Source organism: Zonotrichia albicollis, chromosome 1, assembly GCF_047830755.1.
Source record: "Zonotrichia albicollis isolate bZonAlb1 chromosome 1, bZonAlb1.hap1, whole genome shotgun sequence".
Classification (NCBI taxonomy): Eukaryota; Metazoa; Chordata; class Aves; order Passeriformes; family Passerellidae; genus Zonotrichia; species Zonotrichia albicollis.
The window spans coordinates 82,912,020-82,935,690 of NC_133819.1; the positions used below are offsets into that span (position 1 = coordinate 82,912,020).

A 23,671-nucleotide genomic window follows, 5' to 3' on the forward strand; every position below is an offset into this window, starting at 1 on the left:
AAATGATAACAACTTTGTTTTATATCTTGGACAGGACAGAGGTCCTTGGTTTAGTGTGGCTGCTTCGTAACCCAGACTCTTTACTCTCCACCTTTTATTTCTGGAAAAACAAAAATGTAGTATTTTTTACCAAAGCAGTCAAAAAGCCAATATTTTCATTTGCCTGAGAACTTATGATCATCAGAAGACTTAAGAAGTACTCATAATGCTTAGTTTGGTGTGAGAACGCAGTTGGAATAGGTTGGAAAATCATGGTGGACTTCTGCCTGAGTTCTATTTATTGTGGAGAAGATAGAACACAAAATATTTGCTTAAATTATCTGTAATACAAAGTATACTCTGAGATAATAATAAAAAATTCAATACAGCTTCTTTATTCCACTGTCAGCATATCCAGACTTTTCTTTTTCCCCCCCGTATCTTTAAATATCTTCTTGAAAACCTTTCAAAGGTAGTTTTATTAACCTAACATAGTGCAGATGTTCCTAGTTTGAGAAATAAGTCACAATGACTTGTAGTATTGTGTCAAAAGTATCATTTAGAGGTTTAGAATGAGGGGAGCAATTAATGAACAGTCTTCACTGCAAACAAATGTCAGAGACTCCTCCAGGGCTAAGCTGCTTCTGTGCCATATTCATTAATTGCTCTTTTGAGCAAAGTTGGGGTTGATGAGTGGGTTTAATTAAGTATACCTGAGAAAATCCACAAAAACAGATCCGAAGTATTAGAATGAAAGATTTGCATTTGATTTAATAAATAAAGACCTTTTCATTCTCAGGGGGTTTTTACTTCATGTAACAGTTTCTGGCTGACATTTCTCCCTGACTGCTGTGTTGTCCTCACTGGAGAGTGGCAGACATGTCTCATGGTTTGCTTCAGGATGCATGCCAAATACCATGCCCATATTTAAGTCTCTGTTATTAAATATGTATTAAATCTGTCATAATGGAAGATCTCTCTCAGAACTTTACCTGTTGAAAAATGGCAGGAGAGGGAAGAAGCACAAGTGAGTAGAAAGATAGAAATCTTAAGCTGCTAAAGCTCATTCCAAACTTGCTAACCCTCTAACCTTGCTAAAAATACCTCCTTGGGAAAACTCTGTATATTCATGTGTAAAAAAAAAAACCAAAAAAAACCAAACAAAAAACCAAAAAAGCTCCCACCATATCTAAAGCTGGATTTTTTTTTCAATGTACTTTGTGGCTTACAGGTCTAAATTGAAACTTGATGAGTGGTTGCCCCCAAAATCCATGTTATTATGTGAAATGCAGTGATACATGTATCAGCATGGGGGTTTTTGTTGCATATTTGGTTCTATTTTGACACGTGTGAGAGTCTGCCTAGAAGGAGAAGGTTACTTCTGTGTCTTTTTTCTGTGCATTGAAATGAAAATTGTATTAATATATTAAAAATACTATTATTTTGTGTTTTGATGAGAGGGTTCAGGGCGAGAGGGCCCTTTTTTAGTTATACTTTTAGGTATTTGTTTTGGTTTTATTTCTACGTTCTATTGTGTAAAGTCAATCAGAATGTGAAGAACAGTTTGGTGAAAGTACTCATAATTTGCAGTTTTGAGCCAAGTGGTAACTAGAAGCTTTAATAGCTTTTCAGTACCACTTCAGAAATGGAGATGTGCCATTGGACAGACATGTCAGAACTTAGTAAAAATAGCATACCCTACAGTGGGCATTCATCCAGAAATCTAAATTTAGCATTGTATGCTGGATATAGGACTGCAGGTGGTCACATGCACTAAAGTGTATTCAGCACCCTCTGTTATTCAAGCAGGTCTCAACATTCTTATTTTAAACATTTTATGGTTTTATGCAAGGCTACCTTACTGTTATTACTGTGGTTCTTTATATGGCATCAAAATGTGGGACGTGTTTTGTAGGAATTAAAACAAAGCCTTAGCCAGAGATGTTTAGTGTCACGGTTCTGCGTGAATGGAAGTCAGTGGCACAATTCCAGCTGACTTCAGCTGGGAGTATTAGTAGATCCTGACTTATTTCTGATAATACATATACACACACAGCCAGCTGGCAGGTTTGAGTGTGATTTATTTCACATTATTCTCTTTTGCTTGTAGCATTCCAGTAGAGTTTGGCCAAAGAAGCTTGAAGGAAAGTTCTATCCGTGCATTAGGGGAATGTAAAGCTTGAGGAGAAACAGAGCTCGGGTATTATGGTTTGATTAATTACTTGAATATTTATGCAAATTACAGTAGGTTCTGATGAGTGTCATATGGGGAAAGTCTGTACTGACCTTTTCTTTCCATTTATTCTACCCTCTTCTTCCTGTTTCTGAAGCAATAGAAGGACACAGGATTTTTAATAATTGTGGGCAGCAGGTTTCTTTAAAACCCACTGGAATGACTTGTAGAAATAAGATAGAATTTTCTTATGACATAATTATGAGTACAGGTGTTAGTTTTTGTGTTTGTTTTCAGATAGGGAAACGAGAGCATATGTTTCTCACTCTCTATAGATGACTGTATGTGTGTGGGCAGGGTGTGGGAGAGAGACGACAGAACTCTGCGTGTATGTAAATATTCTCCTAGAGGACAAACACCTAGGGAAAAGATGGTTTCCTTTATTTTTCATATTTTAACTATATGCAATAATAATTTTTTTATTCAGAGTATTACTTAATGGTTTGGAGGTTATAAATTGACTTCTGACTTTTTAACACTATCTGTAAGGTGAGAGACTGCTGCTTCACATTTTCAGAGTCATCTGCAGATCTTTATTGCTTTGGTCACAGTTTTTTTTTTTTTTTTTTCCAGCAATTCCTTGTTTTATTCAATACTTGTGAGTATTCCAGCAGTTTCTTGGGTGATAAAAGAAATTATTCATTTTTAATTTAGATGATGTCTGATATTTTCATTACTTATAAGAGTTTAGGTAATGCTGGGGTGCAAAGGCTGGATTTTTAGGTGTAATATTCATGACTAGAGTGCAGAGAAAGCCATTCATGTGTACTGAAGGGGACATGACGAGTACAGTGGGTAAGACAGAAGTGTGATTTCTCCAAAGATTCATAGCAGAAGCTTATTCTGTTTATTTGCCATAGTAGACTAGTGGCAGGCTTCAAAAGAGTGATAAGATTGAGAAATACTTGTGTTTTAAAAGGGCTGACAAGGAAAACCCCTGCACAGATAAAGTGTTTAATAAAGGCAATTTTAAGTGATTGCAAATACATCATGTCTTTGTGGAAATGGAAGTGCTCAGTAAACCTAAACCCAGTGGCCTAAGCAAGTTTGCTTTTTTAATTATAAATCTTTGCTACTGTAGGAACAATAAGTTTAAAAAAAAAACCAAAAAAAAAACCAGAAAAACAAACAAGGAAGAAAAGTAAGCTTTTGCCCTCCAATATAAACCTGGTATTAATGGGTCTGTAGTGTGGTGTGATGTCACAAGGATCTCTGCTTCCTATTTGCATCTTGAAGGAGCAAGTGTTACAGCCATGAAAGTGAACAGAGTTACAAGGACAGCAGCCACACTGAAAGTTGGTGCGTTAGCTGGAAGCAGAAATAAGTTCTGTGGATCTGGTTTACTTTCCAAGTGAAATTGATGTATGTGGGTAAGTGCAAGCACCAAAATGAACCTTCTAAGAAAGTATTCAGTACAGGATGAATTTTGGGAAAGCTGAATGCTGTGTCATGAGATCTAATGAAGTTGTAGTTATTGTCTTAGCATGACACCTATTGTAAAGGCACATAAATAACAGATTAAGGAAAATATGGGCCTATAATGCCTTTCTCCTGTCTAAGGGAGAAACTAATATGTACAAGCCTGTGAAACCTTTTGTAAAGGAGTTCAGACTGCTTCAGTGGAAGGTGCTGTATAGGTAAATAGGTCAATTATATCCAAGTTCAGTGAACTTATTTTAAAAATAATTTAAAAAATTGAGTACTAATAAGATTTTAATACTCTGATTAAGAAGAAAATGCCCTGCTGTTCTAGTGTTAGTGCGATCAGCAACATGAACAGTTGAAAAACACATTTAAGATAACCAGAATTTTATAAAAATAAAGACTGGAGATACCAAAATTGTTCTAAACTCTATGTTCTAAGATTCAGGAAAAAAAAAAAAAAAAGGCAACAGCACCTTCTGCCCCTTCCCTGAAAATGACTATTTTAATGCTTATTTCAACTACAGCAGTTGTGCTGGCCTAGATGGGGGCTAGAGGAAAGAAAACTTCTGAAGGCTGAGCTTATTCATGGACTCCTCTTCTCCCTCAGCTTCTGTGCTTCTCAGTAAATGCACCCTGTGCGGGCAAAGCATTTTTGATTCATCTCTGTGAACAACCACATCTGTAGCTTAGATGGTTCATCTCTTTTTATAAGAAGGATGTAAGCTTCACAGAAATAAATTATTCCCATATTGTTGTGAGTTTTTGCACTAATTTTAAACAAAGATGCTTTAGATGTGGGGAAGAAAGTTCTCTGTCTTGTTTAGGTGACAACTGGAGACTTGCATGAGAAGTAGAAAATGTGGCTAGTTCTTTATGATATGACATTTTAGGACAGATTGACAAACAGCTTGAACGACATTTGAAATGTGAGATGTTGTAAGAACTCACTGCCTTTGCTGTGTGTAAACACTGCTGTGAGAAAAACAAGCTTTTATTTAAAAAAGAAAAACGATGAGGGAGAGAAGAGCAAGTTATGCCTTGAGCTATTTCCTTGTATGATTAACACCTGGACTGTCTTCAGAAAATGGCTTGTATTTCTGCTTTTGTAATTTCAGAGTGGGTATTGACTGAGCAGTAGGGGGCTTTTTTTCTTTATCTGGTGCCTTTCTGAGTTCTTTGCAGCCTCCTGACTCTGTTAGGAAGCTAAAATTGCAATTTTAGCTATCAGGCATAGAAATCATTAACAACATTTATTGACTTCTAAACACTCTGCTGTTATCTCAATGCTGTCAGATCACCTTTGCCCACTTTCTACAAAACATAATTGAAAACAATGAAATTTCTCAACTTTTGTGGACAGGTTACAGACTGGAGAAGATTTTTATCTGAGAAGACATCATTCAAGATGAAGCTATAAGAAGCTGCATGTGCTAGAGGTAAGGACAGCTTTAACAAAGAAATCTTGACAAAAAAACCTCCGTGTGCCTTTTCTACTTTGTCCTTTGCATTGAACCAAGGGATGTTTTGCAGAGGTCAAATAAGAAAGTTGTAGTGGAACTGACACAGAAATGCATTCATGTTGACTTCAGATTTCTAGGTTTCAGTATCTGTAGCCTCCTTGCATAGCTCAGTTCAGTTTTACAGTAACAATTAATGCTCTGGTTTTGATTCTTTAGGGTTGATTTATGTATGAAGCTCTTTTGAGAGAATAGGATAGATAGCATTGCCACTGCTTCAGGTGAGGAAATGAGTGAGAATAATTAAATGCAGCTTTAAAGTAGTCTTATGTATCGAAGAGCATTCTCCATGAGGAGTAATAATATCCTGTCAACTAAGAAATGAAGAAAAGGTAAAGAGAAGATAATTTAAATTAAAAAGCAAAGAAATCTTTTGATAGACCAGAAAGTAGGACACAAAGCAAAAAGGAAGCATACTGTAAAAATGTAAACTCTTTTTTAATACATCAGGAAGTCAACACATTTCTCTTATATTTCACTTTGTGTTTGGAACCAAAACTATGCGCAGATACATCTTGCTGGAAATATGTGATTATTTTTAATTTGAACCTTGCACGTTTCTTTGCATATTTAGTACAACAAAGGAGTTAGTAAATTGATATATGAGAATGTTAGAAATAAGGTAAAAGTAACCTGGATGGTTATAGTTGTTACATACTGACTTTGACAGTCTGGGTACTGTAAGTTTTCCCATGTTTTGGAGTACCTGTGAAAACTGGGAGTGGTGACAAAAATCTGCTTTCTGATGGTGTATAATAGTATCAGTTGGAGCAAGCCTTTGGCCTTCCAGATATGGATTATATCTGTTCTGAGGATGACATAGCTGGAACAATCTCCCACCCTCCCCCTCAAATTATGTGTTGATAAAGAAAATAAAATACTACCCCTGTTTGCTGAATCTTGTTTCTTTTTGTCACTTCTGTGTGCTTTTCGTCTCATAGATTTTCTCTCCTCTGTAAATTTACCAGACAGTAACATCTACATAGGAGTCCTGTACCATGAGGCACTGGGAGCTTAAAATGCTCATCACATATATGTATGTGAACTGTACTATTTGTCCTGATCTGGAATATGTCTTTATTATTATACTTTTTAAATGCTGAATACATTGTACTGCCAAAGGAAAATAATTCTCCCTGCCATCCATTGCGTTTTGTTCAATTTAAGCAGGTTTTACCAAGTTCCTATCAGGTTGGGGTGCCTTGGCTTTGTGTAGATTAAGCACTAAAAATTGTGTGAGAAGGATAAAAGAAAGGTTGAGAGGAGTGGTCAGGAAGTGGCAGGGTGTTACGAGATGGGTTTGGAGTTAGTTCAGAGTGAAGAGGCTGATCAGGATGTGTGGGAAACGGATACATTGTTCTCAGACACAAGATGCGGAAGGCTGGTATCAATTTGTTGGGAGGAATGTGATGAAAAATGAGACTCTGATAACTGTTTGAAGGTTTGAAAGCAATCTTTGATATATTGTGAAATACGTGTCCAGTGACATTTCCTAAAACCAAGGATGGCAATGCTGTCAGCTCCACTTCAGATGAGGTCTTGTAATTTTTTAACGTTGCTACTCTGTGAATAACAGAAAGTAACACTTGTGCTAAGCAGTAGAAGTGTTAAGGCTGTGATGTGCACAGGGAAGGTGCTGTAAAGTGGCACCTGAGGCTGTGGTGTGGCACAGGAAGGTGTCTCAGCCACTGCTGCAGCCACCTCTCAGGGCCAGGCCTGGTGTGGGAGTTCACACAGAGCTGGTGATGTTAGCACCGTAAATAGCTTTGGGGCACTGTCCTCTTGCATCACCTCAGAAAGAATTGAAATGGTCATCAGGACATGCCCACGGTGGGTGCTCCCTCCAGAACTCCTTGGGCAGAGGTTTGCTTTCAGCTTTGCTGAAGTGCCTGGGTTCTCCCTGTCATTTCTGAGGTCGTTGTCTCTGGCACTGAATGTGCGTGGAGCACAAAGGTAGCCATACACTCATGGGTATTGTGAACTCAAATTTACTGCCAGAACGTGAATTCCAATCATTATGGGGCACCTAACATTTAAATAAAGAAACAAAATGCCTCAACCTTGATAATTGCACTTGCTGCATTCATATTCATCATTTTGATTGTGCAAGGGAGGGAAGGAAAATTTACCCTGACATGAAGTGCCAAGCTCAGCTGGACATCAAACTGCAGCAGGTGTTCTTGAGGGTGAAGGAACTGCAATTTGCAGGAAGCCTGCTTGGGAGGAGTAGAGGGCTGTCTGCTTTTGGACAGCAGATTTGCAACTACTTGCTGAAACTTTCGCCCAGTGACTGTAGTTGCTGTTGGCCTCTTTGGAACATACAGAAGCTTGCTTGCTGTACCATGGTGATTAGAAAATATTAATTTTGTTATGCACAAAAATCCATAATGAAAGTCCTTAATGAAAGGTTGACCATTTTCTGCAACTGTTAATTTCTAAACTTTTTTTTTTTTTACAAATGTAATTGCTGCTATGATTACAGAATGCCAAATTGAGTTTGGGGACATATGCAATATTCTTTTACCACTAGTCTAGTCAAATAATTTTTAATGAGACAAAGAGCTCGTTGAACACCCAAATTGGTTTGTTTACTTCAGTAGCTTAACTGCATTAAAATCAAAGAGTTTGCATGGGCAGGGGGTAATCTGTGTCTTTGCTGGGCACCATTAATCACTCCCTCGACTGAGTGCAACACTTTTGAAAAGTGACTTATAGATGATTGAATAACTTTACTCTCTACAACATTAATAGCTCCCAGCAGGCTGCTAGTCTGCAATCACAAACATCTGTGCATTTGAAAGTTTCCACTTCCCCAAACAGAGACATATTTTACAGAGAAAAGAAAAGGGAAGAAAGAGGAGAATTTGTTTTTGTGTGAGTGGTCTTTTGGAAAAAGGGCTAGTGGAAAATTTTCATGCTTTAATTCTTTGTTCATGCTTGTATGTTAAAGTGTCATATGAGTTTACCTTGAGGTCTTAATGGCATTAGAAGAATTTTTTGTTTTTAATTTGTTTTTGTTGTTTTTACTCCATAGGATCTTTCTGACATTTGATATCCAGTAGTGAAAGAGAATGTATCCTGATTGCCTAGTAACTTATGGATGTTTTTGTTTTAACTGTGTTTAAAGTAAATGTAGCCACTTACCCCTAGACACTGCACAGTGTGCATTACTTATTCAAAGCTGATTTCTCTTTTGGAAACCAGCTTAACAGAACAGAGAGCAAAAATCCTTTCTCCAGGCAGTGTGCTACTTCTAAAGTAGTCTTTTAGACAAGCATTTAATTATTCAGGGGAAGAGTGCTGGACATTGGCTGTGTTTCCTCTCTGCAGAGTGTCATGGTGGTTCCTCACCACACCTGACCCAGGTGGGTGCTGCATAGCTGTTGTGATTGTCATAGAGCTACTGAGGGAGGGTTGCTTGGGACTGGAACAGATCATCCAATCAACCACCCATGTTCAAACTGTTTGTTTTCCTTTAGCTTCTTCTAGCACATTTTGCAGACTATCTCAGCTTTTTACTTTTGAGGACTTCCAGTACTTGTCCTATATAACCTGTAGAGTATTAATCCAAGAGTAACATATTAAAAGCATGAGATTGATGGTGCTGTTTCAAAGTTAACTTTTCACTGTTCTTGCAGTGAAAAGACCTCACCTAAGAGGACTTGATAGGTAGAAAAAAAAGGACGACCCAAAGGAAATAAGAAGAAGGAAGGATGCCTCCTTTATCAGTCAAAGATAATTGGTTCTGTACTGAAAATGCGTTTTAAGTTATCTGTGGGTAAGGATATGACAGGATTAATCAGTTTTGTGAAGCAGTGAAAATTTACTGTGTAATTGAAAGGTGAAAGGTTTGCATCCCTTAATCAGATTGGTACTGGGGTAAGATAAAGATAGCCTTGAGTTAGAAGTCTAACAATTAATATTGAAAAGGAAAGTGAGATGAATTGTGTGTGTTCCCTAACAGCTATGCAGAATGGGACTCCTAGGTAAGTGTCTGTTACCCCAGAGCATGTTATAACCAAAAGTTGATGTATAGTGGGATAGTAGGACATCTGAAGCTTCAGTTAAGTACCTCTTTGACAATGCTAACTGATTTTAGGAGACTGGACATCTTTGCCTATTCCAGGATTGCTGCTATGAGTGAGAAATGTTGGATCCGGAGTTCCCACTTCACTATCAGTTGAGGAGGCAGATTTTTTTGTGCTGTCTCAAATAACTTGTCCAGCTACTTAGACGAGGCACCCTAATAGGTCTTGTGTCCCTGAAAATTTTTCCTATGAGATTTCTTTATTTTTCTGTGAGCTTCTAATCTGTTTAACTTCTGTAGCTTGTGGTTTAAATGTACTCATCACTGTCACTGGTGTCCTGGACTGAGCACTCAAGGGGTGAGGTCCAATTCTGAGCAGAAGATATGAGTTTTGAACATCCTGAATGTATTCTGGCTTGTCATCTGAACTGATGATTTCTACTCATGGTAGGAAAATGGTAGAAAAAAAGCATGGCTGATAGAGTGATCATATTCGGCAATTTTTTTGTCCGCTACACTCATATATCTTCTTTGTACATGTGTTGCACTACCTGTTCCTTTTTTTTTTTTTTTGTTTCAGAAAATTACTTGATTATTAAAAGCAAATCCACAATATATCTTCTTTGTACATGTGTTGCACTACCTGTTCCTTTTTTTTTTTTTTTTTTGTTTCAGAAAATTACTTGATTATTAAAAGCAAATCCACAATAAGATGGAACTATTCCATGGACAAATACTTCCCTATAGAATTCCTGTAGCCAGAGAAATTTAAGCAGCTACAGCAGTAGTGAAGTGGCAAGGATTGGTCACAAAACTTCTTTGCCAAGAGGGGATTTTGTTTGGCCTTATGTCTGGCCATACTGCTGGTCCTGATCTCGTTAAATGCTTTCCATTACCCAAATTATTTTATATGTGTATGTTTGTAATATACAAGAGAGGGGCTTTGTGTGTCAAGATCAGGAAAATGAGTTTTCATTCCACCAAGGCAGAATCGATAAGAGGAGGATCATGAGCTACTGGCACTTGTCCTGGAACATAAACTACAAGTGCTATTAAAAGAATGTGGCTGGAGCTGTCTTTAGCATGAGCATTCAATAGAACATCATGAGGAGAGTGCATAAATCATAATAAAGTTTTATAATCCTTTTCCTTTACAAGTTACAGGAAATTAAGAAATCTTATTTGTTCTGTGTGATTTTTTCTTTCTTCCTTCCCACCTCCCCTAGTGCTTGTAGGTAGTGTTGGATTATTCAGCCGCAAATAGTTTGTTGTGAATTTATCCCTAATATTCACACTTTCATTTATTCTTTTCTTTGTTTTCATTGTTAGTGACTGAAACTTGTTTACTTAACTGCTCTTTGTATTCTTGGCTGCAACTGTCAGTGCTGGTGCCCAATTCTGCTGATGGATTTAGTGATACAAAGCTGGGCTCCAATCAGCAGAGTGTTCTGTAGGCAGTGGGCAGATGGTGATATCCAGGATCCATGATGAGCTGAGGCTGGATCCGTGCAGACCCTGGTAGGCACTGGCTGTGGATGCCGTGTTCACTTGTGAGCTGCTGGTTTATGTCAGCTCTGAGCTTGTCCAGTGAAATTTTTCATAGCAGCTTCTGAGCAGCCGTGCTCTCAAGGGGTGTGGGGAGGTCTCCCTGGGCCAGCCCCAGTGCTCTGGCTGTGCCTCCTGTGATGTCTCCATACAAGCGACACCCTGGCTTAGCTGCAGGAAACCTCTGGCATTGTGGCAGAAATGGGAGACTGCAGTAAGTGAAATGTGCTCTACACGCCCTCTAATTTGGAGTTTGTGTGTTTACAGACCATGATAACTGAAGCTAAACAAAGCCAAGCAGCCTTTAAGAGATGTAATAAAAATAAACAAGCATGTACATCTCTCTTCCTAGGTGCCTTCGTTACAGCAATGGCTTGGGAGTGAGGCTGTAACTAATTCTCTAAAGTGTCAGCCTCTGTTATTTATAAATTGCTTTCTCATCTGAATGATGGAGTCTCACCCTCTCTCATGCTTGCAGCAAAGTTGATTTGGGTTTTATTCCCCTGTCTTCTAGTTGGTAATAAAATGTTGTACTCTTGACTAAGTTTCTTCTGCATCTATCTTTGTTGACATCAAGCATTAATAACAAAATATTTTCTCTCCTGTTTTTGTAGAGAATTGTCTAACTGAAAACTGAACCGTGTAGGAGCAGGGGGGAAATAGCATGTGTGAGCAAAACCAAGCCTACATATTAAAAAAAAAATCCAAAACTCATTAGTAATTAACTAATTATTAATCAATCTGAGCTACATATAGAAAGAGGTCTTGTATTTTGTGACAACATGCTTATAGTGTTCTATAAGCACTTTGGGACACTATAAGTGTCCTTCGGTTATTGTCTGGCTTAGGTGTGGCAGCAGAAGCTGTTTGCAGTCTTGTGCTTGGCATGGAAGTGGCCAACAGGTTGTGAACCAACAGGTTTTATGTATCACTGCTGAATTCCACACTACACTGTTGCTTTTAAAACAGTGGGTTTGTGTTGATAAATGAGTCAGCTTCTGGTAAAGCAAGGGCCTGGAAGAAAGATTTTTTTTCTGGAAACAGTATTTGTAAAGGATGGCTTGAGGAGTAAGGTACTAGTAAGGGCTTTTTAAAAAGAATGAATTAATAAGAGTTGCCTTTAATAAGATATGATGAACTGTGTAAGATACATTTGCAATGTAGATCTGAAGTGTGTGTGTTCCTAAATCATTACTGACTATTTTATGCTTTTCATCCTCGGATATGAAGTTTAAGTACAAATATCTGTATTTAATACTCAGCACTAAAAGTAAAGTGTATGTTTGATCAATAAATTAAGGAATTATGAAAGGAATTTTAGATAGTCTGAGTTGACATGTCATACGAACACAACATGATTAATTTTGTACGAAAAAAATCAATCTTTTTGTTTACCTGAGGAAAAAGAGTAATTTCTAATCAAACCTACAATGGGATAGTAATAAGAAATAAATTGGGAAGACTTATTTTGCTATGGGTCAATTATGCCACATTAAAAAAAAAGTACAACTTCCCTAGGTGTATTAATATAATACAACACTGAGATTGTCACCAGTGTTCACTTTCGCACTGAATGACATCAGTTTTTCTTGGAAACTATTTAGTAATCACAGAATCAGAGACTGTCCTGAACTGGAAGGGACCCACAGGCATCCTCAAGTCCAACTCCTAATAATATTGGTGTCCAGTTTTTGGTATTTTTTTTTCCTCTCTCTCTCTCTCTCTTTTTTTTTTTTTTTTTTTAATCATAACGATATTCAACAGGAATTGTTCTGGAACCTCAATACTCTGGTACAGAAAATTTAGCACTTTTCATGTCATGGTAAGTGCACGGAGGTCCTTCTCACAGTTTGGATAAATGTCCAGGGAAGTCTGGCCTGGCTGCAGTGTGGGCCAGTGATGCAGAGTGATCTGCACTTGTAATGCAAAGTGTTGTGCAGATGAGCCCAGTGTTGCAGCCACCATGGGCTGTGAGCAAAGAGCTGGGAGCCCTTTTCCAGTGGCAGCTGGAGTTCTGCCTCTTGGGCTTATGCAGGGAGAGGTCAGTGAGAGTTTCCTGGCGCAGGAGTTTCTTTCTGACAACACTTTAAACACTTTTTGTTTTCAGTCATGTAAATAGTGTGTGAGCTACAGAACAAGATCAACTACGGTATAAAAATGGGAAAAGAGATAAATATTTTCTGCTTTGCTAAAGAACAGGTGGTGGAAATGACACACCTAGCTAGCATGCTAGTCAGAATTGGGCTGTTATCGTCTGGTTTGCATTAGAAACTGTGAATGATACTGGTAAAATAAGGGAATAGAAGAAACTGGCATCAAAGCTAACTACTTTGCCATATCTTAAGGTAGAAATTAAAAACTGACTCTTTTTATGCTTGCAAGCATAATTGCAGCTAGACTAGTATCCTTATAGAAAACAGATTTTTGGCGTTGGGTTACTTATTCTTGAAGATAGGCTTCCAGAATAAAAACAACATGCTCAGGCATTTTAAAAAGTTTTTTATTTTTTAAAAGAATATACAATGATGATTTCTTAGCTTCAAGGCTTTAGGATAGAAATAGATAAAACAGTGAGCTGAAAAACTCTTTTCTGTCCTGGCCAATGGGTTATTGTCTGCTCTATATATTTAGCTGTATACAAACAAAGGTACGAAGATAAACCTTCCCCCTTTGCTCCCCCCAAAAAACTTTGAAGGGTGCTGTTCTTTGTTCAGGAGTGGGCTAGAAAAAAAGAGTATTGCTCAGCTTCAAGCCTTGGCTGCCATCTCTTAGCATTTGTGGAAATACTCCCCAGCTTCCAGGAACAGACCTGTGAAATCTGTGAGATGAAGACTGTTTTTTTAACAAATGTGGTCCTGGCATTGGTTTGTGTACTTACTAAGTTACATTTTGACTATAAATTCTTATTTTGCCAAGTACAGAACATGATTTGTTGCTAAACAAATTATAAGCTAATGTTGGCTCTTTTTTTTTTGCAACAAATAATTTTTGATGCTCTTATTTATTTATTTTTATATCAAATACCATCTGTGTTCTTTATTATAATACTGTAGTTTTAGCAATTAGCACTACATTGCTAGTGCTGTACCACATATGTTAATAATTTCTTTCCTAGTTGGCATTGATCTTTTGTTCCATGCTGTTGGTTCTGAAATCTGGAACTCTGTTGCTTACCTCTAAATTACTGATCCTTGAGCCATGAAGTATGTTTCAGGTTGTTTTGATGTTACGTAGATTAAGTTTAGAATATTTTAAACTGTGCAGTGCTGTGTGTTGATTTATTTATCACTTAAATACAACACAGCTTATCTGAGGTAGTGCAGTTTTTTTCAAATGCAGAGGACAATTGCAGTGTCTCCTGCCCTGTCTGAGAGTTACTGCTCCTTGGATAATTACTGTGGATTCATTCACTGTAATCTTTATGCAAGTAACTGCTGGATGAATTGGTGTATTTTATCGTCAGACCTCTGCAGGAGTCAAAACTCTGCAGGAAATGATCTGATTTCCTCATTCCCACTTCTGTAACCCTGAAGATGATGGCTAGCTAAGGGCACTTCCAGAACATGGAAATACTGTTTCCGTGTTGTTTGACTCAGCTGTGTTGAATGCATCCTGATATTAAACAAGAAAACAATCAGCTTTCTATGATCAGAAGCACAGAGGTATGACTTCTTTCTTGCTGTCCTCTCATGCCTCTTGTTATCATGTTCTGAGTGTGCCCACACAACACTTAAAGGCAGAGGGAAGCTTGTTCTGTTTGTGGTTCAAGCTGGCTGGCGGGGAGCCAGCTCCCATCTGAAGGCTGTGCAAACTTTTCAGTTCATTGCAGTGTCAGACTTAAGTTAACACCATTCTGCTGTGTCTATAAGTCTTATTTTTTCCCCTGGGTTTGTTGGGCAGCTTGGAGCTCCTGAGGTATGACCTTTTCTTCAATACATGACATAACTGTACTCTTTATCACATATGCCTTTTTTTTCTTTGGCAAGCAATGAATTGAGATTCTGCTTAGAAACTTTAAGGCTCTTCACTTTTTCTGCTCTACCTACATGCCCAGACCCATTTGCTGTTTGGAACTTCTAACAACAACAGTTAATGGTTTTGGCTTTTTTTTTTGCATTCAGTAGCTGTGTTACTGCAGCACTTGAAAAATGGGGTGTAGAAGAAAACCAAAGTAAAGAATTTGCAATTTAGAAAATTTGTAGCTAGCTTTAAAATTGGAAAATCTAACCCAGAGGTTTTATATTTGTGTCATGACTGTTTAATTCACATTCCATCTTGCAAGCTAGGCACTCAGAAAACAAGGGAGGTGCCTCTGGGAAGTTATGTATGGGACTTGCTAATCACAGTGGAGTAAAGGGGTAGTAGTGCCCCCAAACTTTGGCTGGAAACCTCAACTCCATTGTTCTCTCCTCTATAACCCTCAGTGTTACTAAAGTGAGAACCTACCTGTAAATGGCTTCTCCCTCCTCCAGCCTCTCCTATAAATAGGTGTGCAATGAAAGTGCAGGACTGAAGATGAGAGTTGTTGGAAAAGGCCAGAGCATCGAAAACAGTTTCGAAAACACAGGGGAGTGAAACTGTGAAACTCAGGCAGCTTCCAGCCCTGGCTGATGAGCTTGTGCATGTAATGCAACCAAGTCCAAGCATCAAGTGACTGACTAGTAGTGGCTGAGAAACAGGGAGTGGAAGCAGGAATTTGAAGTACCTGTTGTTAGCTTGAGCTGTGCAAGGGCCATCATGCAAATAGGATTTTCTGCTCTACGTGAAAATTTTGGGTCTGTGGACTGGGTGCACTGTTTTTATGTTTATCAGGAAGGACCACTTGTTGCAAGCACTAAGGTGATGGCAGGGCCACCTAATTCCTTTGACCCTTCAACTGGAATAGCAAAAGAAGCCAAAGTCACGTTTTGCTTACTTTTTTATTGCCCCTTTTTAAAGCAGTCATGATTTTCTTGAGGCTATCAACAGAATTCATTTTCAACATCAACACTAACTTTATGCTGGTTTCAGAAGCTTGGAAGTGATCTTTATCAGAAACTGGAGGCTGATCCTTTTCACAGAAGGCATGATGAAGTCACAAGGGTAGAGGCATTAATCAGATCTGCTTGCAGTCAAGCAGGTTCTGTGTTCCCTGGATAATCAGAAACCTTGTCCGCTGCTTTGTCTCTCTGCAAGGCTAGCTATGCTTTTGCGACTAGAGAAGAGAGAAAATACTTTTTTCTTTTCTCAAGGTAGTCTAGATATCTCTGGTGCTTTCTACACATCTGTTAGCTGGTGCTGAAAGTCGTTCATTAATTAGCAATGTTCTCTGTAGCAAGGAAATATTATCCCAGTTGTAAGATTAAATTATGACGTGCTCCTTTTTAGCGCCAGATCTATACTTCAATATTTGTAGTAATTTGTTTGAAGGGCTTGGCCTAGACACCCATTAAAATGCATTTATTTTTAACACTTGCTCCAAAACCTTATAACAGTTTCTTTTTTAGAATGTGCAAGGCTGTGATTTACAGCCCCTGCTCTCCAGCTCTGTTGGCGCTGTCAAGACCTACGGCTGCTTCAGCACGTGGGTGGGTTGGCAGGTGTGATCGCAGTGCCTAGACTGTGTCTTTGATTCCACAACACTTTCTTGACAATCAAAAGTGGTGTTGACCATGAGTTTCATTATCAAAAAGGTTTTTTTTTTATGTGTGTTGGTTCAATTTTAACACTTTTAACTTTGGATTCTGAAAGGTGTGTTGTTGTTACTTATTTTAAGGAAAGGTACTTGAGATGAGAGTGTGTTAAGTAGCCATTCTTTTAATTGGTTGCCTATTTTTAGTTTCTCTTTTGTTGTTGTGGTTGGAGGAATAGAGTTGATATGTGTGCAGCATCAGCCTTTTGCTTGCCTTTAGTTCCTGTGTGCATAAGAACTCAGGGGAGTTGCAGATTTAGTGCTTTGTTCTACCTGGTTGAAAGGTCTAATGTTAACCATGAGAGTTGTACATATATCCTCTGCCTGCTCTTCACGTTAAGAAGAATATAAGCTATGGATTTTGGTTCTTTGGCTTCAACTGGGGCTGGATTAGAGGACATGGAAATCGAAGATTACCTTGTTCTCACTATCGTTTTTCTCTCACTTGTCTTTGTAATTGTTTCAAACCTATGTGTGTCCCAAGACCAAGTCTTCAGTGATCTTGACTTTGCAGCTGTTCTGTGACTGAAGTTTTAAAGTTTTTGATTCAAACTTCTTTAAAAATTCTTTTGGGTGAAGGAAGTATTAATCATATCTTTCAGAATTTAGTATTTGGTTTTGTAGCTTAGTTGTAATGAGTGTTGCAATCTCTTGCAGAATTTAGTATGTCTCTTTTATTGGAGATTATGGAATGCATTTTATGGTTGGGGAGGAGGAAGCTGCAGAGGAGTACATTTCAGTTTTTCTGCCACCAAGTCAGAGGAGATCATTTCCAGACACAAGGCTCTATTACCATTCTCCATCTCCTGTTTTTTATAACTGCACGGCTACCACCTCAGTTTGATTTGGAAGACTTCACCAGAAATTGGCAGTTACAGGAGGGATGCTCCTTCCTGTCTGTCTGCTGAGGGCTTGTCCTCACATGTACCTCTGGCATATTGTTTGCCAGGTTTGATGCTGGAATGGAAAGCGCCTTGCTACTGTGACCTGGATGTGCTCTGTCTGTCTGGGGCATTTCAAATTTGTATTCAAAGCGCCCAGTCGCAGGCAGATTTGATCAAAAAACAATCTGAATTCCTTATCAAGACACGTAGCTTACATTCATGCAGCCTTTAGTCTCCTCTCTAAAACTTACAAAAAGCCTAAAAATGTGGGAATTTCCTTAGATGATGATGATGTTATTATTAACTATTACTATTATTATTAGTTTTTTGTGGTGCTTTGTACTAAATTTTAAGCACTGCAAAGAGTAAAGGACAATATAGATGTGACAGAAAATGCATGGGATACAATCAGACAAAATATATGCTGTTGACGATTGTGTGACTGCTAAATGAAAACAAAGGAAAATGTGAGAAGAAGAGTAGGTAAATAAGGATTGTTTTATAAAACACTGATAGGAACCTAACTTATCAGGATGGAAAATCATACATAACTTTGGAGAATGTTTCAGGGAGGTTTTTGGAGTATCTGCAGAATGAGCATAAATATGTATTCTGTGCCAGAGGAATGTTTTCCTGGTGCCAGGTAATATTTTTGTTGTTCTGACTGTTTTTTTGGTTTTTTTTTTAAATTCTTCTAATCTAAATGAGATTAAAAGAAGCCACAAAACCCTCTTGACAAAATTGTTTTCAATATATGTTTTTTTTCTAGTTCTGTCTATTGACATCCCTATCTTATTGAGGTTCTGAAACTCTGATGTTATCTAGTCATGCCATTGAACTAAACTATATATTTAGGCTTACTGTAAGATTTAGGATTAAAGGAGATGTTTACCAGAGGCCAGTTTTCCAGTGTTACAGGTGACTCTTATACTGTGAAACTGTTATTTTCTTCACTTCTCTGTGTCTCTCTATTCTCCAATGAAGTGTATAAATCCCACCTTTATTATATCTTTTTTTTCTTCCTTTCTAATCCAGCAAGTTTGCTGTGCACATCAGGAGAAAGGCATCGTGTGTTTGTGTAAAAAGTGTGTGATATAGGTCATTATCAGTGATGAAATCTGTTCATTCAGGCCGCCCTTCCATGAGTTATTGGAGGATATTATAAGAAATTATTTTGCTGCTCTGTGAATCAGCTTTGGGATAGACCAGAACACAGCCCCTTAATTTCAATACTGTTTGCTAAGGGGACACAGGAGTGGAAGTTGGAAGTCATTATAGAGTGATAAGTGGTAGAGTTAGAAGGAACCTTTGAAGCTCATCTAGTCCAATCCCACTGCTGTGGACAGGAGCATCTTCCACTAGACCAGGCTGCTCAAACCCATCCAGCCTGACCTTGATAACTTCCAGTGATGGAGCACCCAGAACTCCTCTGGGCAGCCTGTTCCAGTGTTTCACTGCCCTCATGACAACAAATTTGTTCTTTATGTCCAGTATAAATCTTTCAATTTAAAAACATTGCCTCCTGCCCTGTCATGGAGGTCTTTGCAAGAAGTCTCTAGCTGTCTTTATTTCAGCCCTCTTTATGTATTGAAAGGCCAGAATTTTGGTTTCCACTGCAGCTTCTGTATGGAATTTGCTGTCTGGGTCACTGATTATTGTTTTGTTTGTTGCCAACAGAGCCCTGTAAATATATCTCTACTGTTTCTTCATCTTGTCCCCACTTTTGTATTGTTTCTGCTTCCCTCACCATCCTGTCTTGCCTCTGCAGGCTTTCTCTGCATGTCTGCTTTGTACTGTTCAGTCCTGACCTGGCTTCCTGAAGCTCTGCTGTTCTGTCTCATAGTCCTTCCTTTCTGTTCCAGTTAATCCTCAATTCATTGCCATTGATAATCTGATCTTTATTCTTTTTTTTCCTTCAGTAATGCAATGTTCTTAAGTTGTTTTTCACAGGCCAACCGTTGCATTTCTTTACTGTGGGACTTCTGATTTCTCATCAAAATTGTTTTCTTCCTCCTTCCCTTTCTTTTATCTCAGGTCTAATGGACTAGCAGACCTGATTACATTGTTCCCTCCCTCTCTTGTGCGTTTTTTCCTGAGCCTTATGAGGCTGTGATGGTCTCTTTAACCAGCCAAGAGAATCTGAGTTTTAAATGAACCCATCTTGTGGGTATATGTAGTTCTCTGCTTAGGGGTAATTTTTTTTTTTTTTTTTCCAAGAGCTACTCTCTCAACTAAACCATTTTGGTCCCTCTGCATAGCTCCCTATCCCTCTTCTTTTCTTCCTTTTTCCCCAAGCAGCTTCTTTCTCTCCTTGGGTACCTCAAGAGAGAGTTGCTGCTAATACAGGAAAGCCCCTGCCTCCCATTCTCAGTCCTTTCTTGTTTCCATCCTTGGTCAGCTGGATCTATGGGCTGACTTCAGTGGTTATGGCCTGAGGGAGTGTGCTCTGCAGCATCCACATGTCAGCGAGCTGGCCAGCTGTTGCTGTTGAAAGATGTGATTTATAAGAGATATATTTGTCTCATAGTGTTTGACTTTGGCCTGAAGAGAGAGCTAAGTGGAGAAAGGATAGACCTTAGCTGAAATATAATGTGCAGCTGTTCTCCAAACATACTGTGTTTATGACCCAGGATAATTCAGCTAAAACGATCTGGAAACCTTCAGAGATAAAATGCGTCATTTGATGGTTATACTTCTTACTTTCTGAAGCAGCAGTAAGCTTGCATTCTTTCACTTTCTGATAGGTGAACCAGCTGGAACTTAGAGTCTTGGAAAGGCTAGTTTGTAAGAGCAGAAGATCTCGGTTCATTTGGACAGGCTGTATTTGTTCCAAGAGCTGGGCCATACACCTGGTGGATGACAACTTTTCCAGAGAAGCCAAGTATGGCTGGAAAAAGCTTAATTCCACCCTGTCGAGTAATAATGTTGTACTGAGAGGGGGAAAAAATACCAGCATGATAGATACAACTCAAGATCACTCTGGACATTTTTGTTTTCACCAGCATATGATGAGGGATCAGCTCATAGTGCAAGGACTGGAATGTGGCCAGGACCATGGAGATAGATAAGTTACTTATGTGCCTGGGACGCTTGGCCTGAGCCTGATGTTGCTTTTTTTCCTCCTCTGTAACCTCTACAGAGTGGAACTGACATGCTTCTTATTAATAGTGCCCTGGATCAGTGGTATGTAAAGGAGGAAAATAACATTTGTTCTCCCATCCTTTAATACACATATTCAATACAAAATGCCAAAATATGTGACTAATAAATGGTGCAAAGGTTCTGCAAAGAATGCTAATAGATTTTCTGTGTTCTCGCTTCCTCTTGAAAGTGACTTCTAATACTCCAAACAGAAAGCACTGTACACAGCAGTAACTTTCTGTGTGCTTACTAGAAAACTTCAGTACAGGATCTGATTATAACCTCTTTGTCAGCTTCAATCAGAGGTGCTGAATTTTAACCCTAGAACACTGATTAATGTGGAAGATTATGCTCTCTGGCCTGTGCTCCAGAACAGGGAAATTTAAATGGAGGACTTATAAAAATACTGTGTCAGTCAATATTTGTCTTTGCACAAACATACTGAGTTTGGAAAGTGTTGTAGGTGTTCAGCCTGAGGAGGAGTCTCATAATTATGTGGCAGTAGATTTTGCTTTTCCTTCTCCAGTTTGGCTCAAGATGCTGCCTAGCGAGATTATCTGTGTGCTTGCTGCCACGAGGAGGGCAGTCCTAGTTCTGGCTATGTGCTGGGTCTTCATCTGCTGAGGGTGCCCTGATTCACCCCAAAATGAGAACAGTTTTCTGTTGCTCAAAGGAGTGAACAGGCTTGCAAAGTATCCCAGTGACCTCCAAGGAGCTCAAAGGTGGACAAAGAGGGGTGAGAGTGGGTGAATTCATCTACTTAGTCTACAGCAGTACACTCTGCTTAGTTCAGTCTCCTTGGTTGATACAGCAAATTTAGGTGGAATTCAGAGCAGCAAGAGGAAGATGCTGGGTGCCCCATCCTTCCCCTGTTGCCAGAGGCAGTGGTGTTTCTCAGAAAATTGTCTGGAGTAGTCTTCACAATGGTGCAGTGTGAGCAAGACCCTGTATTTGCCATTACCTTGGTCCAGGCAGTGACTGAACTGTTCAGCTGCAGGTTCTCTGAGCTGTTCAGTCTGCACTTGCCATAGGAGGCTGCATTTCAAGTGGGTGGAAACAGAATCTGATGGTGTGAGGTGTCAGACATCGCTAACAGCTGGCAGGGCTATCCCACCAGATCCAGCAGCTCTGCTGGTGCACAGCACAGGAAGGCAGGAAGGAGTTGGGCCTTAGGGGAATGGAGGGAGAAGTGAGGAGGGGAAAGGATAGAGTGAAATGTAGCAGGGGAAGGAGTGAAAACAAATTGTGAAACAGAAAAATGGAGTAGGAAAAAAGCTCTTGCATGGATTTTATGTTGCCTTATTTTGTAAAGGAAAATGTAGTAAAAAAATGAAAAGAAAATGTAATTACTCAGATTCCCAGAACTCTGGTCTGATTGCCTTGCACTCTAGTGCTTGAGAGATTCTACTTTGTATTTCACTGAATATATTTTGAATGGTCAGCTGTAGATTTGGTTTTGGTGTGAGGTGATATGGAGGGTCACACTGTCTGTGTGACAGCTGGCAAGAGCACTCCCACTGTCTCTCTTCCAGCCCAGCCTTAGGGAGGAGGCAATAGCCGAGTTTTGCCTGGCCTTTTTGCTTGCTTGTTCTGTGTGCCACCATGGGAGCTGGGCACTCGGGATTAGTTTTCTTTTTCCTTTTGGAGTTGGTTTGTTCATCCACTGGCTGTAGCAGGGATCAAGGAGAAGGGTGGATATTTTTAAACATGGTAGAATAGGATGTGTGGTGAGAGGATTTGTTATGTACCCGTCTGACCTGAACAACGATTTGAGGTCCAGCAGTTGGCTTTGGGGGAATCATTTTTCATGGAAGTTTTCTGGGAGGGCTTGCACCTAGATTACTGTTCCAGTCCCTGGCTGCTTAGCTGAAGGAGACCTCTTACTACAGTTCTAACTTGCATTTTTAATCACAGACCTTGAATCACAGACACTGGGTTCCTTGCCAGTAAAACTAAACAAAAAGCATGCTCTTTATCTACTAATGGATGCTCATACCATGAGACCAGACTAGAAATAGAATGAAGTGAAGCAACCCAAAACGTACATGGTATACTTACAGGCATTTTGTTTTTATTGTAGGGGAAAAGTTTTAATACAGAAACATAGCCTCTGTGTATTTCTTGTTCACTAATTTTTGGTGGCTTGATGTCCTTCTCATTTCAAGGGTATGTGGCTATAGTTACAGGTGGTGAAACCTAGACTGGAGAACAGCCTGTGGAAGAAGGATGGTGGTAGAGGAGGTCCATTTTGTGTGAAATGCCAATTCACAAGTGGATCCACAGATTTCTACAGACTGAACTGGGTGCTATGTGGTACCTGTGCCAGACAGCAAGAGTGTTGCCATGTTAGTGTCTGTTTATACCGGCATTCCAGTTCTGGCTTGGTTATTTATAATTCGACAGGATTGCTATAATTATTACTCGCTCTTAGGCCAATAGCTATTGCACCAGATAGTGAAAGTGATCATGCTATGACTGCTTTGCCTTGCTTAAGAGTTCTCAGAATCCAACTGGGCCTGCAGAAAAATTCTTCTAATAGAGATGGGTTCAATCTTTGGCTGAATTCTCTGTCAAAAGTTAGAGATGTCTCTAAAGAAAACCAGTCTGTATCCCATAGTTAGATACCCATAAATAACCAGCTAGGAGTTCACACCAGGTATTTAGACAAGCTAAATCTTCTGGATATATTTTAGAGATTTCATCTAATTGTGTGAAAATTAAACTTCATGTTATTTTTATTCTTTGTTGAAGTATATGGAAATTCATTATCAAATTTAGGTGTATCAACTTGGTTGTGGTAGGGGGAGCTTTGTGGACAATCTGTTATTTAGAGCTGTCACATTAGGAGCTGCAGGGAGGCTGGCCTGGATTATAAATTTGTGCATGAGGACTCTGCTAGGCTTTCCCTTAACCTGACAAGAGGGATGTGAAAAAGCTTTGGGTGCCAGCATGTTATGGGAACAGAGCTCATTGTAGGTTTTGGGAGGAGATGCTGGAGATGGGTTGATGTAAAGGAAGAGTGGGGTGGAGGAGGTCACTTCCAGACAGCAGCAGGAGCAGATGTCAGAAGAGAGGTGTAGTCTGTCACTGTATTTAGATGAGTGCAGCTTTTGCCAAACTGGCTTTGCCCTCTGCTCTCTGTATGTGTTGTGTCTTTTTTTTAAAAAAACCAGGGAGAAGAAATTACAATGCTCTTAGTTGTACTCTGAGACTGTGATTCCCTTTTCAGACCGTTTTCAGAGCTGCTTT

General features: G+C 39.1%; 1 protein-coding gene across 7 annotated transcripts in view; it reads left to right on the plus strand.

Annotated features, from left to right (window-relative positions):
* SEMA5A (semaphorin 5A) overlaps positions 1-23,671 on the plus strand; it is a 323,210-nt gene that overhangs the window by 13,661 nt on the left and 285,878 nt on the right. For 5 of the 7 annotated variants that reach the window (XM_005484272.4, XM_014265144.3, XM_074545954.1 and 2 more), the window contains exon 2: positions 4,998-5,073. The exons of the other annotated variants lie outside the window; for them this stretch is intronic. The gene's annotated coding sequence lies outside the window, so the exon portion shown is untranslated. The remainder of the gene's footprint in view (positions 1-4,997; positions 5,074-23,671) is intronic. 7 annotated transcript variants of the gene reach the window in all.